Below are 16217 nucleotides of genomic sequence, written 5' to 3' on the forward strand. Positions count from 1 at the left end.
GTGTATTTGCGCGCGCGAGAGAGTGTGGGCGCCGACAGCAGGCCGACACAGAGTGGGCAGAGGCTGCAGCCTGATAACGTTAACACTACGGTATTTTGCCCCGTGCCTGTAAAAAGCGCGTTTCAGTGCCCATCCCTAAGTAACACATGAAAATACCATTTAACCGTCAGCACTAGTAAACAACATAAATTGTTGTTTTTCATGACTTTGAGCCGTTAATTGTTGTTAATTCGCTGATAAAGCGGGAGAAGGTTTTAGTACTTAACAGTTAACGTTAGCTAGCTAACGTTACTTACTAGCTAACGTTACTTACTAGCTAACGTTAGCTAGCTGTTTGGGCGTGCTAATTAACGTCACCTGGACAATTTTACTGTTCCGTCTTGGCAACAAACAACGTTTTATAAAGTATATATTGTCTGTAGATGTCACAGTTCACAACATCAATTTACAATTGTTGTAGTTAGTCTGATTTAATTGGACTTACCTTGAAGAGCTTCGTGAAGGAGGAAAATGTGCTGTTTCTAACCGAAAAAGTGATATATGTATCTCCTTCGTCTTCATTGGCGGTTTAAATCTTGAAATGCGTGGCTTTCGTGGGCGGAGCTTAATTACATCTCTGCAGAGTTGGGCTAACACCAGGGAGGGTTGGCTAACACTGAGGAAATCAACACTGTAAAAGAACCCCAATATTAAACATCATTTAATTCCGAATTTGTTAAAATTACACTTTGGGAGTTAAAATCAACTCGGAAATGTTTAACCCTGAAATTTTAACACTCCAGTTTTTGCTGTGAACCTGTTCTAGCTTCTTCCCTCTGGTAGGCGCCACAGAGCACTGTACGCCAAAACCAACAGACTCAGGAACAGTTTCTTCCCACAAGCCATCACTCTGATGAACAGCTGACTTCTGACTCACAGTGTCAGGAGCAATTCTTGTGCAATAACCCAGTAACTCTGCTTCAAATCAGCCACCTGTTTACTGGTCACCACTTATTATTTAGTCACCATTCTCTATTTCACTGCTGTTCATACTGTTATATTGTCATATTGTAGATACTGTATACCAAATCCACCTACCTCATGTCATTACTCCTGCACAAAATACTTATTCCAGCATCCTTTGCACTATGCTTCATTGCTCTGTGTACATGTACTGTGTATGCACTTGTAAATCACATCCACCTCCGACATGTACATACTCCTGCATCCTTTGCACTCTGCTCACTGCACTATTTGTCTATATTGTTTTTGTTCATAGTGTGTATATTTGTGTTGTCTACACTGAAGTCTGTGTCTGATTTTATTTTATTTTTATTTTTATTATTGTGATTTTGTATTTTTGTATGAGTAAGCACATCGTGAGCAATGTACAATCCAGAATCAAATTCCTCGTATATGTACACACACCTGGCAATAAAAGCTGATTCTGATATAAATACTGGTCAAATCTGTGGTTAAAAGGTGGGATATTTCAAGGATAATTATCCCAGTTGTTTGCAACAAGAATAACACCAAACTAATAAAATAGTATGGTTTTTAAATACTTACACAACTCTATACAGTAACATATTGTATATTTCTATTTCTTGTTATTATATAGGCTAATATATAAATATTTATGCTCTGTGATGTCTATAATCTTGAATTGGCTTGTTCCCAGAAATTGTTTGGTTGCTCCCAGTCAGTGCACTCCTTCAAATAAAAGCTATATATTTGTCTTTTTAAGAAAAAAGGCCAACTATCCCATTTAAAGAACAATTAATTGCCTAACACATGCAGGTACATAACATATTAAAACAGGATTTTATGGAACTCAAAATGTTAACTGAACTGGTTTGCACGGGGACATTTTCTGGGGGCGACACCGTCAATATGATGGCGGCTTGTGTCAAGCTGTGTGTGCCTGTGGGCTTTCCCGAAACTAGACCCTCGCCACTTCCACTCCAACAGGGAGTGAACTCTGGTTGGAGTAACCCGGCCAAATCGAGCTCCCTGCGTAGGGTTTAATACAGCGAGAACTTTCGGACAAACTACCCTTTCTCCCCAGCATAAATAGGATCTGGCGTTACCGCTGCACTCACTGCTATAATGCATGTATAAAATAAACAACAGTGGTATTAAGATTCAGGATTGATGTTGAGGAAAAGTCTGTTTTTTGCAATAACGAAACTGAAAGAATTTGTCATTCATTTTGTGTTTGTGTTTGTGTCGAATATTTCTTTAAGAACATGACTTTTAGATTATATTCTTTTATGAAAAGATTGATTTTCATTGTAAAGAAAAGCCTATATATATTTGAACCTCTTTATCTTAGCCTATATGAAAAAATGTTAAATTCACAAATAGAACATTTCAATATAAATCATACATTATATTGAAGCATTATAGGCTATAGTATGGAGAATTAAATATATAAAGACTTAGGCTAACTATTTTTCATTAATGCCTTTGTTGCTTGTTACGTAGCCTAATCCCCCTGTGTATCCCGTTGTGTCGTTCTATTATTAAAATTTTCGTGTAAGATGAATACGATTCAATAAAAATAACCTTTGTATTGTCTATCAGACAAGAGCATTTTTTTTACTAAACACAATATAACCTCAACCTGTCCAGGGTGTACCCCGCCTTTCGCCCGATGTAAACTGGGATTGGCTCCAGCCCCCCACGACCCTGTACGCAGGATAAGCGGTTGATGATGGATGGATGGATGGATGGATGGACAATATAACCTTTGGGCTACGTTGTTAACCTGTAAATGGTGATGTGACATGCAATGTTAGTGTAGTTTCGAAATAAAAATCCTACATGTTAACCGGCGAAGTCACACAGAACGCAAATTGAAAGAAAGGTCCCCCGTAGTCCAGCAAAGGGTGTTACACACCTTCAACAAGCCAGCATCGGTGCTGACTCGGCATTTGAGGGTTTAACAACCCACTACCACTCCGCCCTCATTGGTTTCGGATGGCACTCAATGTGGCGGACCCTCGGCATGAACGTGCAAACGGAGAGGAAGTAAGTAGGGAGAGGGAGTAGCAAGCAGTTTCGGAAAGGCCTTGTGTGTGTAGGAGACGCTAAGCCCCGCCCTCGCTGAGAGGACAGAAGCAGCGCCTGTAATGTTAAACAAGAGAACAACTTTCCGCAGCTACAGTTAAAATGAATTGAACTTTTGAGGTGACGAGTGAGAAGCGAATTGCCTGCGTGTGTTAAAAAATAGCCTAATTATATGTTTTTGTCATTTTTTCAGGAGGGGCGGGGGGTCGTTTTGGGTGGACGGGCCGCCCCCTTAAAACAATGTCACTCATCACCCTCCAGACGTTATGCACGTGTTGTCATCACAACCTGGCCAGGCAGTTATAAAGAAAACCCCGCCATCCTGCCTGACAATGCCTTAAGGAGCCCGAGCTCCTGGAAGCTCCACAGGAGGAAGTCAGTTAACCACAGTTCTCTGTGGGACTAAATGCATCCGAGCATGCCTCAGAGCACCCCACAGAGAAACAGCATGCTTCTCTTCCCAAAATCCAAAGCAACTTCTCCCCTGGTCAACTATAACTGATAATAGGATGAAAAGGAGACATACAGTATTTCACTCAAGCTGGCCGCAGCATAGCAGGTGGCTGTTAGGAGGAGAGCCCCATATAACATTAGGGGGGGGGGGCTAATTTAGTCAGGGAGACCCAGGTAGGGATGGGCTGTGTAGTTGGTGAGATTAGAACATGTTTTCTATTATCTTTTTTTACATACGTGTGCACAAAATAATATGAATGCAACAACTGTATTGAGTTATGTTTTGTTTAGTTTGGGTTGCAGGTAGTGAGCCGCTGTCTTGGTGGTTTTCTTTTCCTTGTTTTGTTCTGTTCTGATGGTCTGGCTTAGTGCTCATCCTGCCTGTGTGATAAACTTGCTCCTAATACATTGATTGTGAGCTCCCCTTGCACTGAGTTAACGTGTCTGCTGGTCATTATATTTACTGTTTTACGGGCTCATTAATATCTCAGCCAACCTGTCTCTTTGTGCTTCACGTTGTCTTAATACCTAGTTTTCTATTAATAAAGGTTTAGATTTTAATATAACTGCTTTCCAGTCGTACTTGCCTTCAGTATGGCAAGAGACTGTACCTGTATTTTATGTTTTGTGAAAAAACTAAACTGAACTGAACTCGGCGGAAATCGTGCAGCGACAAAGACTAAAACTAACACTAAAACTAAGCATTTTCAAAAAAAAACTAAACTAAACTAGCAAACCCACGTTAAAAACCTATTAAAACTAAAACGAAATTGAAAAAGAAAAATCAGAACTAATGAAAAATCCAAAACTATAATAACCTTGGTTGTGTGTCTAGTAAGTAGTTTAATAAACATTTAATTTATAAAGAACTTGCTTATTTTAAGGTTTGTTTGTATGGAGAGTAGACGAGAAATCTAGCAACTTCAAATTGAGACTAAATTGATAAATTGGCTTTTGATTTTGCCTTCTGTGAAGGGACGGTGCCCTGAGGGGTATTTAACATGAGTTAAATTCAGTTATCTTTCAATGTGAATATTTATTTCTTCTCATAGCCAAAGGTGAGTGTGAATCTGCTTCTTTCTCTGACCACATTAAAGGTCACTCGTTGTGACCAGTTAAAATGCATGTTAGTGTTTAGTATAGAGGCAGATTACTACAGTTCAGATCATTTTCATACATTTCTAAAAGTTCAAATGTTACACCATGGCGCTATCTTAAGCGTCAGACTAATGTGATTGTGCAATTTAAATTAAATTGCATGTGTTTTATGTCAGAAAGGAGATCATCTGATTAGCTGATAAACTGGAGATGTCAGTTCACAGGAGCCATATGAATTCACTCCCACCCATCCAGTATATATATATATATAATTTGTCAGTAATTTAGGCAGGTGGACACAAGTGAAACTTCATTTGAGTGAAAGATAAGTCACAGACAAAGCAAACAAATAAGTTTCATGGCATAATAAGTTAGGCCTATTTTATTAAAATGTTATGTACAGTTGTAACAAAACAGATATTTTTTGTGATCTGAATTATTTTTAGCAGTTGTCTGAACTGGAAAATCTCAAATCTTGCAACATTTTCTGAGAATGGGGGGTTCTCTGAGCTAGTAACCCCGGTTAGCATGCAAGCTTACTGTTAGTTAACTGTCTGCAAGCATTGCTCTTTTGCTGACAGAGAAGGTGAAGTTATGTTGGATGTTGACACAGCTAATAGGTTATTATAGCTTCCTCTGTTTTAGACTTTTGGGAATACAGTTTCACTTTGTCCCCATGAGCACTTATCTCTGGGGATTCCATTGAAATGAAATGATTTTACAACATGACATTTCACAGTTTTAAATATGAGGAATGACTGGGCCTTTAAGGTACGGTATCATACATCCAGATTAGCTGCAGTTTAGCTGTGCTCATTTTAACAGATCAACCAGGTTAAACTTAACATGCAGCTGCGTTCAAACACCTTAAAGTTCTGGTTGTAGAGTAGTAGAGTTGAACTATTAATATTTTGTCCTGACAAAACACAGACACAGCCAGGACATTCTGTTGCTCTTCAACTTGGACTTTTATTTGGGAAGATATACTTGGTCAAACAATATTTACCAATATCAACAAACGCTACATTTTAATACTGATTCAATTACACTACAAGCTGATAAATATTAAGTTAATTTCAGTAAAAGGAAAGAGAGCATACAGTACAGCAGTGAAGACAGTAAAGCTCTAGCTGCCTTGTCTCACTCTGAATCTTCTGCTCCACCATCATCTGGTTTTCACCACACTTAGGAACTGAAAGTGTGTGATATACAACAGTAATCCCTCACACCCAAGACGGAAAACACCCCAGCTTGTGCCACTGATGTAATCACTAAATTCACATTTGTGACTTCAGCTGTGATAATAACATTCGAGTCACAGAACAGCAATGGCAAAAAATAATAAATAAATGAATAAACATAACAAGGATTACATGAGAGGCTCAGACCGGGGCTTCCTCCTGACAAATTGGTATGCGGAAAAAAGGCCCCCATGACCATAATGATGCGCATGTAAACAGAGGCAGGGATGATGGAGTAGAGATATTGTTGCAAGGCAGCACCCTCCCACTGGAAGCCAGCTGCTCAGGTCAGGGATCAGACTGGGCAGGAGCATAGCGGTGACACTGTAATGACAGCAGCTACCTGTAAAACACAAGCAGAGCAGACAACAGGCATCAATCACCCAGCAGACAACCACCTCCACCGCCGCACGCTTAGCAATGGCGCTGTCAGCCTTCACAAAGCACATGGAGGATGCAGGACTCTTATAGGAGCCCTGCCTCGGGCTTGTTATTCCCTTTCATTTGTGAATTATTAATTGGTAAGAAACCAATTTGTTCTTTTTATTCTGAAAATGTCACAGGTTGTGGGAAGTAATTTATGATTGGTGGTCAACGGCTGAGTTTTAATTAAGTCCGGGCCAGAGTTCACAGTGCTGGAGATGGAAGTGGTTCATTAATCACCAACTAGCAGACTAGCCCAGTACATGAAAGGCCAAAGCGCATCACTTTTATCTGAATTACAGTTAATAGTCAGCCAACAGGAAACATGCAAGTGAATTAAGCCCTGCGAGGGAAGAGGATAATGAGGATCATGTTGGCGTTTCATGAACAGACATAGGTTGAAAACTGATCAAAATATGGATTTAGAATCAATTCAGGGGCTTTCCAATCTGAGTATTAATTAATATGTCATCAGCAAACAGAAAGAGACTAACTGTTTGACTCTCAAATTGAAGGTTAATTGGTTTATTGATTCAATCCTTGACAAGGAATAAATGCAAGGAAACTTCTAAGGATCAAAGTGCTGTATTTGAAAGGTTTTAGCTCAAGTCAATGGATTTAAAGTCCTCTAAAACTCAAGTAAGCATTAATGTCAGTTAATACAAAATGCTGTCAAGAGTTAAAAGAAAACAGTTGTTAGCCAGAAAAAAAAAGCCCCCCAAAAATACAACACTGAGACTTGAAGAGCATCAAAAGTGTTGTGAAATGGCAATATTTGGAGCCTGAGAAATTATTTTCCTTTTCATCAAACTAGCTGTAGAATCATCATCATCATCATTTTCTTAAAAATTACTATTTACAATGCACCATTACTCTTAATGGATGCAATAATTTACAAGAGAAATCTAAATTACCATAAATACAAAACATTTGACAAAAAGCTATATTTGGTTAATTATAATGCATTTACACAAATATTTAAAACGTTTTAGAGTACAGGCCAGTAAAGACCAACAGTGTACATTGTTTGCTCCTGTCCTACGTTTGTCAGCATGGAATGAGCTTGAGTGTTGTATGTATGCAGTTGCAGAAAAAGCACAAGAAAAGAAGAATCAATAAGTCAGTGAACTGACTCGGTAATGTCAGTTACACAACACTGTTATCTAAACCAAGGAAGGTTAAAATCAAGGGCAACTTCTATGGCAACCGGCAGCGCTTGCAGAAGCAGCAGCCGGTAGCTCCTTCAAACTTTGCTACACTTTGTTCTTCATCTGTTTTTTTTTTCCTGCTTTATTGCCGAAACACGTGTTACCTCTGATATAAATAGAGTCATTGGAAGACGAAGACGGGGTTTTTGGATTGAAGAACAGTGGACCACGATCCACCCAGAATTGTTTTATTTTATGTTAACATAATTTATTATACACTTAATTATATGTTGTGTGTGTAGCATAAAGGGACTACACATTTTGTTATGCAGCCTTGTGCTGTATAATAACAAATTAACAACCTTGTACCTTGTAACTGGATGTGGTTGAAGGTAGGGTAGGGAATCCCAGCCATTTAACCTCTTAGTTTGTCTGTGCTCATGGATGTTGTAATGACAGTTGCTGTGGTCTTGAGGTTAAGTCTGAATGACGGTCATTAGTCACATGAGGCCAAATAAACTGAAAAAGCCCTGATGAAAGTTTGCTAACATTAGCCACCAGAAGTTACAGGTCATACCAGATAATGTAAGGCGGTAGCAACAAAACCCCTGAGGGTGTTGGATTGAGCAAGTGTGTGGTCTTTTTTGCTTATGAAGTCAACTGTTCATTGATAAAAAGTACAGGTTTGTTATCCCCTCTTTCAGAAGTTACATATAGTCTATAAAGTTGGAAAAATCATCTTTCTCCACTCTGTCTGACTTTATATGTTGTGTAACGGTTTGTTCCAGTCCTGTGGATTGAGGCTACTGGATGATTACACTGAGTGAAATATTCAAACGCAAGTAACAAGGCTCCAGTTTTTGTTTTGTGTATGTCAAAGTCACTTCTGACGAATAATAACTATGGTTTAGTATCCCAGTCTAGTCAAGCCCCACAAAGCATAAATTAAATAACAAAACCAATAGAAGCCAAATCAAATTTCAGTAATTAAATACATGGCAACCAGAATCAGCACAATGACGCAGCAATAAGCAAACAGACAATAATTCAGTTCAAATGCCACACAACACAATTGGATGTCTACTTGTAAATCTGATATCTCCTCTGACCAAACATCACTGAAGGCTCTGAGTCATAGTAATATTCCTAGAGCAGTGTTAACACATAGGAAACTGTAGGAAACATCAATAAACCATTCACAGCAGTGACGCAATTCTAACATCTAAGAATAATTCAGCCACAATGTCTTGCTTATCAATTTACCCAAAGTTCCCCAAAAATCAGTGTGACACATTGACATGTTGTCTTTGGAACATTTTGGATCTTCACTCACTCACACACAGTGGATCAATTACAGTTTTTTATGATTGCTTAAGCCCGATTTTGGAGACATTTTGTCAAGGATTTGGTTTAGGGAAGGACGAGTATGGTGGGAGGTACTGGAGTGAAAATTGTGGATAATGATGAAACCAGTTTTGGACCAGGGTAATGGTCTCATTTCTAAATGGTGCGTACGTACGTCACTTCCCAAGCAAAGGTTGTGATCTATAAAACAATTTATACTTGATGGGAGAATGTGCAGTCCTCCAATCAAACTCTGAACCATGCGTACGCACATAACGAGGAAAAATGAGAAAAGGCGACTCACATGGCAGAAGGATGAAACGATTTGAAATGAACAGGCCTACTATTGTGTAAAATAAATCGAATTACCTCTGAGTATTGTAGGCTTAAAGCTTTTCTGAATAAACAAACACCCGTTTGATTGATTTTCCCTGAAGTGCACAAAAAACATAATTTAAGATCATTTGCAGTGCACACAAACATGCAGTGCAATTTATTGTTATAAATAAGGTGAACGGGAGGAAAAATTACATTTATATTGATGCCGTTTTCAGTGTGTCAGTCAAGCAAATACCAGAGCATAGTTCTATGTATTGTTATCACATGTTCGTTGCCTTATTGAGGCAAAGGCTGTGCGCCAGCATGTGGATGTGATGCGCTGCTTGTAAAAACATGGAAAATATAACACTATTTTATTAAGTAAATCTTTCAGCTTATGTCACATAAAACAAGTCATATTTCTTTTAACTCATCGGCAGCCTCTTTAAGTGAGTGGACTGTTTGTGTAGCCTAAATAAATGTTTAAACACAGGTGGAATGCATTTGGTTTACTCTCTTTTCAAACGGGGAAATCCAAATTTGTATCTGGGTCATCCCGTCTTGCATGTGTGTCCCCCTCCAGCCAGTGACGTCTCTACTCAGGAGGGATACCCCTTCCTGCAGATCGGTTATAAGGGGGTGGAGCTCCGGTGCACAAGCGTTGCGTGAAAGTGTGTTTTTTACCCACCAAACAACTTCAGCTTCACCAAAAGGAACGTCGGTGTCACACTGAGTTAAATCTCATTTTATAGTTGTCAGAATTTGCCTCCTTTTCTTCCTGCAGTCAGGACGTATTAATATTAATGAGGGGCGTTTCACTGACCGTTTTTAGGCAACTATGGGCGTTTGAAGGGTCGGACATGGAGCTCTCTCACATGTGGCACATTTAAGTTGATTATGATTTATAAAGGGAACATTAGTTCGAAGTGTGCGTATGCACGGTTTAATAAGTCTGAATATTTTTTGCTTTTGGGCGTACATACACTTTTAGTGATGATTCTACGCGCATTTTATAAATGAGGCCCCTAATCAGTGGAAAGATACAGTGTCCCAAATGACAAATCTCATCTACTTTGCATCTGTTTGGTCTTTTGCTGTGACGATGTTGTGTAGACTGACCAGACTCATCCATGGAGTTAAGTTCATGTCGGAGTGCATTCTCTTCCTTTTGTAAAACTTTATGTAGGCCTAGTATGAATGTACATCTAAAATGTTCTGTGTGCCATGCACAAAACTGAAGCATACATTTCTTACCTCCACATACTCATGCCACAGGTCTTTTACTCTCTCAGAATTTCTTTTAAAGGGCAAATGGTAGTGTTGTTTCATCAGTCTATTATGTTTTTCAAAGTTTCTCCCCAGTGTTGCATGACAGACCTGATGGACATTATTTAAATCTGTGTGGTCAATAAGAATGTTGAATTTCTCTTAGACTTATCATGTTATTGGCCAAAACCATGTTTACAATAGCTCTGTCTTGTTCCTCTGAAGATATGTGGCCTCTTCCTCCTTGACATTCTTGACCCTTAATCCTACGTAGACTGATCAACATATAAAATGTTTTTGATTCGATTTGATTACGATTATCTTGTCTTCGATTCGATATTTCAATGCATCCCGATGTGTCACCTCTAGGCATGGGAATTTCTAGGCACCTCATTACGATGCGATTGTAAAACAAATAGCATAAAGATGTATTTTTCTCACTGTGTGCCTACTTGGTACGTTTATAGCAAAGTCACGTAGCTGTCCTTTGAAGAAGGAGGAGCTAGCTAAGCGTTACCTTGCTGCACAGTGTGCAGGTGAAAATCTTCAATCTTAGTTGCGTGTTGATTTTATTGATCATGTGAAAGTTTAGTAGTGGCAGTCATTCAACAGCTGCCTGCCTTGCCGAACAGGGAGACACGGCATTTCAGAGTTTTGCCTCTGTTGTTCCATCAACATTACGTTGTCAACTAACCTCTGGATAATCGATTCTTGACATTTGTGAATCGATTCAGAATCATCCAAGTCTGCATCACAATGCATCTAAGAATCAATTATTTTCCACACCCCTAGAATGGGTACCAAACAGTACTGATGTAGTGCAAGTAGGCTACATTGTACTGATTTTAGACTGATCTAGACAGTAGAGAAAAGTGGTTTTTCACCTGTGCTCTAGTTGAAATGTTTGTCGTGAAATGAGCAGAATGCTATCAAGCACGGCGCCAAGTTTTCATTGCTGGTCTAAAGTCAATGTCTCAGTATTTCCCTGCTATTTAAAGTGGGCATTATTCCAAGAGGAAGATGCTCCCCATTAAGAGACACTGTGAGCATTTACGCACGAGGCAAAGCAACGTAACTTCACTGGTTATTTAAATGTCCTGACGCTCTGACAGGATCGGTCAAGATGCACTGACAGCCTCTCTAATCATTAAGGTAATTTGTTAAAGAAAACACTCGGACGTCAATACAAGACACAGTAAATTAATCCCCTGGAAGACAGATATAGGCTAATAGTGCAGAACAGTGAGGATAGAGACGTCTGTCTGTCTCTGTTAACAATGACTCCAGTCTGCAGTGTAGTTCCTACTCTTCACTGATAAACCACAGAACTGGATAGTAACATTAGCCTTCATGATCAAAGAAAGATTTTTTTTTATCACGTCCACACTTCAGTCATACTCGCACTCACTGTCTCTTGCTTGTCCACATGAGCTCTCTCTCGCTTCTGCGAGTATGCAGACATTTTTTTATTTATTTCTAATTTATTATGGTTTTTATAGTGCGCCATTAATCCGCAATTTAAATAGCAATGCGCCAGGTGAAAACACAAAGCCAAGATCGGATCATTTATAATCCGGATACAGATCGCATTTTAGGGTCCAAGCTAAGCAGCTATGGTTGATGGTGATCTACTGTATCATATAATCAACCTAAAACTTTGTGTGATACATTTTACACTCTTTTTTTCTTCAGCCTATAATCTCCAATCAGACACTTCCAGATCACTCCAATCACTGAATGAGCCGCCTGCAGCAACGACTCATCTTTTACCACTGTGGGTTTGTGTGGTCAGTCTCAGACAGTTGCAGACCTCAGCAGCACACACTTATAAAATGAAAGAGAGAGAGCTAGAGGGAGAGGTGCCGCAAAAACAGACAACCACATGCGTTAAATTGTAAAGTATTTTTTATGTAGCAGATATTTTCATTTTTATTTCGATACTGAGAACAAAAAGCAACAAAACTATTAAACAATACTGCTAAAGCCTACTCCCATACAAACAGACATAATGCAACTAGACAAACCAACAGGCTGGTAGATTGTATCAAAAATCCTCTCAAATACCAGACACATGGCTTTCATTTAGTTTTCATCTGCAGCTATCATAGACAGAGACTGTTAGGGGAATATATAAAATAATTATCGAACCATCGAAGTGAGAGGGGATCACTGAGAGTGACCCAGGAAAGGTAAGTATGAGGAAGGGAAAATGCAGCGAGAGGGAGAGAATAGAGAGAGAAAGAGTGATGAGAGGACTATGAAGTTTGACAGCAGGATGAACATGACTACACTGCAGAGCTCGTCAATGAAAAGACCTAAGGCGTCCGTCAGAGCGCTGATTCTGTGCCCATCTGCACAATGTTCCAATCCTGACCAACTGGAAGGACGCCAGTTTAGGAGGAGAGGAGGTGGATAGAGCTGATTTATATCAAGGAAGATATGCGCGCGCGTGTGTGTGTGTGTGTGTGTGTGTGTGTGTGTGTGTGTGTGTGTGTGTGTGTGTGTGTGTGTATATATATATTTATATATATATATATATATATAAAATAAGAGAGAGAGAGAGAGAGATGGAAATACTTGGATTAATCACTTTTGTGAATTATACAGTAATATTACAAAAATGATGATCAGTACAAGATATTCACAAAATGGAAAACTCTGGAGGTGGTGATAAAAAACAACCAAAACCCTCTAGATTACCCTGTAACAGAACAAGAATTAACAGAAGTCATCCAGTCCTTGAAAGGTATGGAGGCTTGTGATATTGATGGAATCCTCAATGAAATGATCAAATACTCAGACCATAAAATCAGATTGGCTATACTAAAACTATTCAATACTATTCTAGCAACTGAAACTTTTTCAGACATCTGGAACAAAGGTTTAATAACCCCAATTCATAAATCTGGAGATAAATTTGACCCAGATAACTACAGAGGAATATGTGTATCCAGTAACCTGGGAATAAAATATTCTGCAACATCATAAATAAATGACTTGTCAACTTTCTTGATGACCACAATATTCTGCATAAATGCCAAATATTTTCTTTTGCCAAATTGCTGCACAACGGACCATATATTTACCCTCCAGACTTTAATTGATCAAGAATTAAACATTAAGAAAAGAAAGGTATATGCCTGTTTTGTTGACTTACAAAAAGCCTTTGATTCCATCTGGCACGAGGGCCTTTTCTATAGGCTACTTCAGAACAGCGTTCTTCTCCCAGGGCCGGGGAGTGAGGCAGGGACGCAATCTCAGTCCAATTCTCTTCAATCTATATATCAATGAATTTGTGAACCAATTAGAGCATTCCACAGCACCTGACCTCATCCTGAACGACACAGAGATCAGAGGTCTGCTGTATGCAGATGACTTAGTGTTGCTCTCACCTACTAAAGAAGGTTTGCAGCAGCACCTTAATCTCCTGCACTCCTCCTTGCCTTAACATTACATACATAGGAAACCTCAACATGGCTGTGAAAGATCTGAGGGACAAAACAAAGAGCTTTCTATGCAATAAAAAGAAACATTAAAATCTATATTCCAATTGAAATCTGGCTTCCAGTTTGTACTAGAACCAATAATTCTATATGGTAGCGAAATTTGGGGGCCAAAACTAAATAATGAATTTGACAAATGGGAGAAAACAATCATAGAATCTTTCCATACCGAGTTCTGTAAGAGCATCCTGCAGGTGCAGAGAAAGACACCAAATAACCTGTGCAGAGCAGAGCTCAGCCAATACCCGCTCTTACTAAAAATACAGAAAAGATCAATTACATTTTACAGTCACTTAAAATCAGTTAACCCCCAGACATACCATCACAAAGCCGTAACATACCAGGATCTGAAACCAGAGAAGAGTCCCCTCAGCCAGCTGACCCTGAGGCTCTCTGCAGTAACAAGTCCCCAACAACCTCAGGACAGCAACGCCAACTCAAGCAGACCAAACCAAATGATCAACAAGCAGAAAGAAAAATATATTGAATACTGTAAAGAAACGACCAAACCACAAAGTAAATTCCAATGTTATCTAACCCTAAAAAGAGAATTCACACTGGCAAACTACCTGAGCATAATAAACTAAACTAAGAAAAATGTTGACAACATACAGACTGAGTGAACACAGCCTGGCCATAGAAAGGGTCGCCACAGACAGAGCTGGCTACCACAAGAGGAGAGACTCTGCTCCCAGTGTGACACAGGACAGGGAGAGACAGAGCTGCACTTTCTAACCTCATGCCCTAAATATAAAACACTAAGACAAAAACACTTTGCAAACATTTCCCAAATATACCCCAAATTCAAATTTATATCAGACAGACAGAAACTTATTATTTTTTAATCAATTAATGATTTTTTTTATTTTTTGTCTATTAATATACACACACACGTTTATGGTATTATTTATTTTATTGTTTAATATTTTTTTTTAACACACACACACACACAAACACACACACACACACACACGCTTACTGTTTTATTTATTTATTGTATTTTTAATATATTTAAATTTTTTTAACACACACACACACACACACACACACACACACACACACACACACACGCTTACTGTTTTATTTATTTATTTATGTCATTTGAATGTTTTATATATTTTTTTTAACACAAACACACACGATTTAATTAATTCACGCTTTAATTTGTTGTTTAATGAAATGTATGGGGTTGATTGTTCTTATGTAGTTTGATGCTTTGGCAATATTGTTGTTACACATTCATGTCAATAAAGCTAATTTGAATTGAATTGGGGAGAGAGAGAGAGAGAGCTAGAGAGAGAGCGAGAGAGCGAGATGTAAAGGTAGTTCTATTTAGATATCAGAGGCTGTGTCTACTTGGCTCACACAGTCAGAGAGTGTTGCCAGTCATGGCCACATCAAAGCTCTGCCACCACAGAGAGCATCCCCCTCTGCATCCGGAACACACACACACACACACACACACACACACACACACACACACTTGTATGTCTACATTTATTCAGCAGCCCATAATCTTGCTGTCAACCTTGGACCACTATTGGATCTTTGTCCTTTACCTTAGTCATGATGCCTTTAATACAGCTTATTTTCAAAGTTTTGAACATCATTTCTATCAGTTATGAGATCTGGGCAAGAAACTCAAACAGTCAGATGATCAGACAGGCTATAAACAAGCCAACATTTCTCCAGATTATCTAAACAACTTTATGTGAAAGCGAAACTCCTGCGACAGTTACGTGACCAACAAAGCTAGCCAATCTAGCACTAGCGTTACACCTTTTATTTGTCTTTCACATAAGTTTAGACTAACTTTTGATTAGTCTTTTACAATATTTAGACTTGACTCTTACAAAATGATTCATTGACAAAAGAAAACTTTCAAGATTGCGACATCGATTTTTACAATTCTCCTTTATCCTTTGATGAATCATAATGAGCAACTGCCAGCCACAGGTGTGTGACATCTGTGTGACTTTTGTTGCCAGTAGTTTGGACATTTATGGCTATGTGATGTGTTATTTTGAGGGGACAGGAAATTTCCACTGTTATACAAGCTGTACACTCACTACTTTACATTGTAGCAAAGTGTCATTTCTTCTGTGTTGTCACATGAAAAAATATAATCAAACATTTACAAAAATGTGAGGGGTGTACTCACTTTTTTGAGATACTGTAAATGCTCAGTTGTTTGGCAAGAATATGAATATTGAATTTCTTCCTGGAGCTCGGCAAAGCTAGTTCTGTGATTTAAAACAAATGTGGCCAGTGGTGTAAAGTGTGTGTGTGTGTGTGTGTGTGTGTGTGTGTGTGTGTGTGTGTGTGTGTGTGTGTGTGTGTGTGTGTGTGTGTGTGTGTGTGTGTGTGTGTGT

General features: G+C 38.9%; 1 protein-coding gene across 1 annotated transcript in view; it reads right to left on the bottom strand.

Moving 5' to 3' along the window:
- Positions 1-5542: 5542 nt before the first annotated feature.
- Positions 5543-16217, bottom strand: part of tsnare1 (T-SNARE Domain Containing 1) — a 187238-nt gene continuing 176563 nt past the window's right edge. Inside the window, exon 12 of the mRNA XM_046045292.1 lies at positions 5543-6186. The gene's annotated coding sequence lies outside the window, so the exon portion shown is untranslated. The remainder of the gene's footprint in view (positions 6187-16217) is intronic.

Source organism: Micropterus dolomieu, linkage group LG03 (genome assembly GCF_021292245.1).
Source record: "Micropterus dolomieu isolate WLL.071019.BEF.003 ecotype Adirondacks linkage group LG03, ASM2129224v1, whole genome shotgun sequence".
Classification (NCBI taxonomy): domain Eukaryota; kingdom Metazoa; phylum Chordata; class Actinopteri; order Centrarchiformes; family Centrarchidae; genus Micropterus; species Micropterus dolomieu.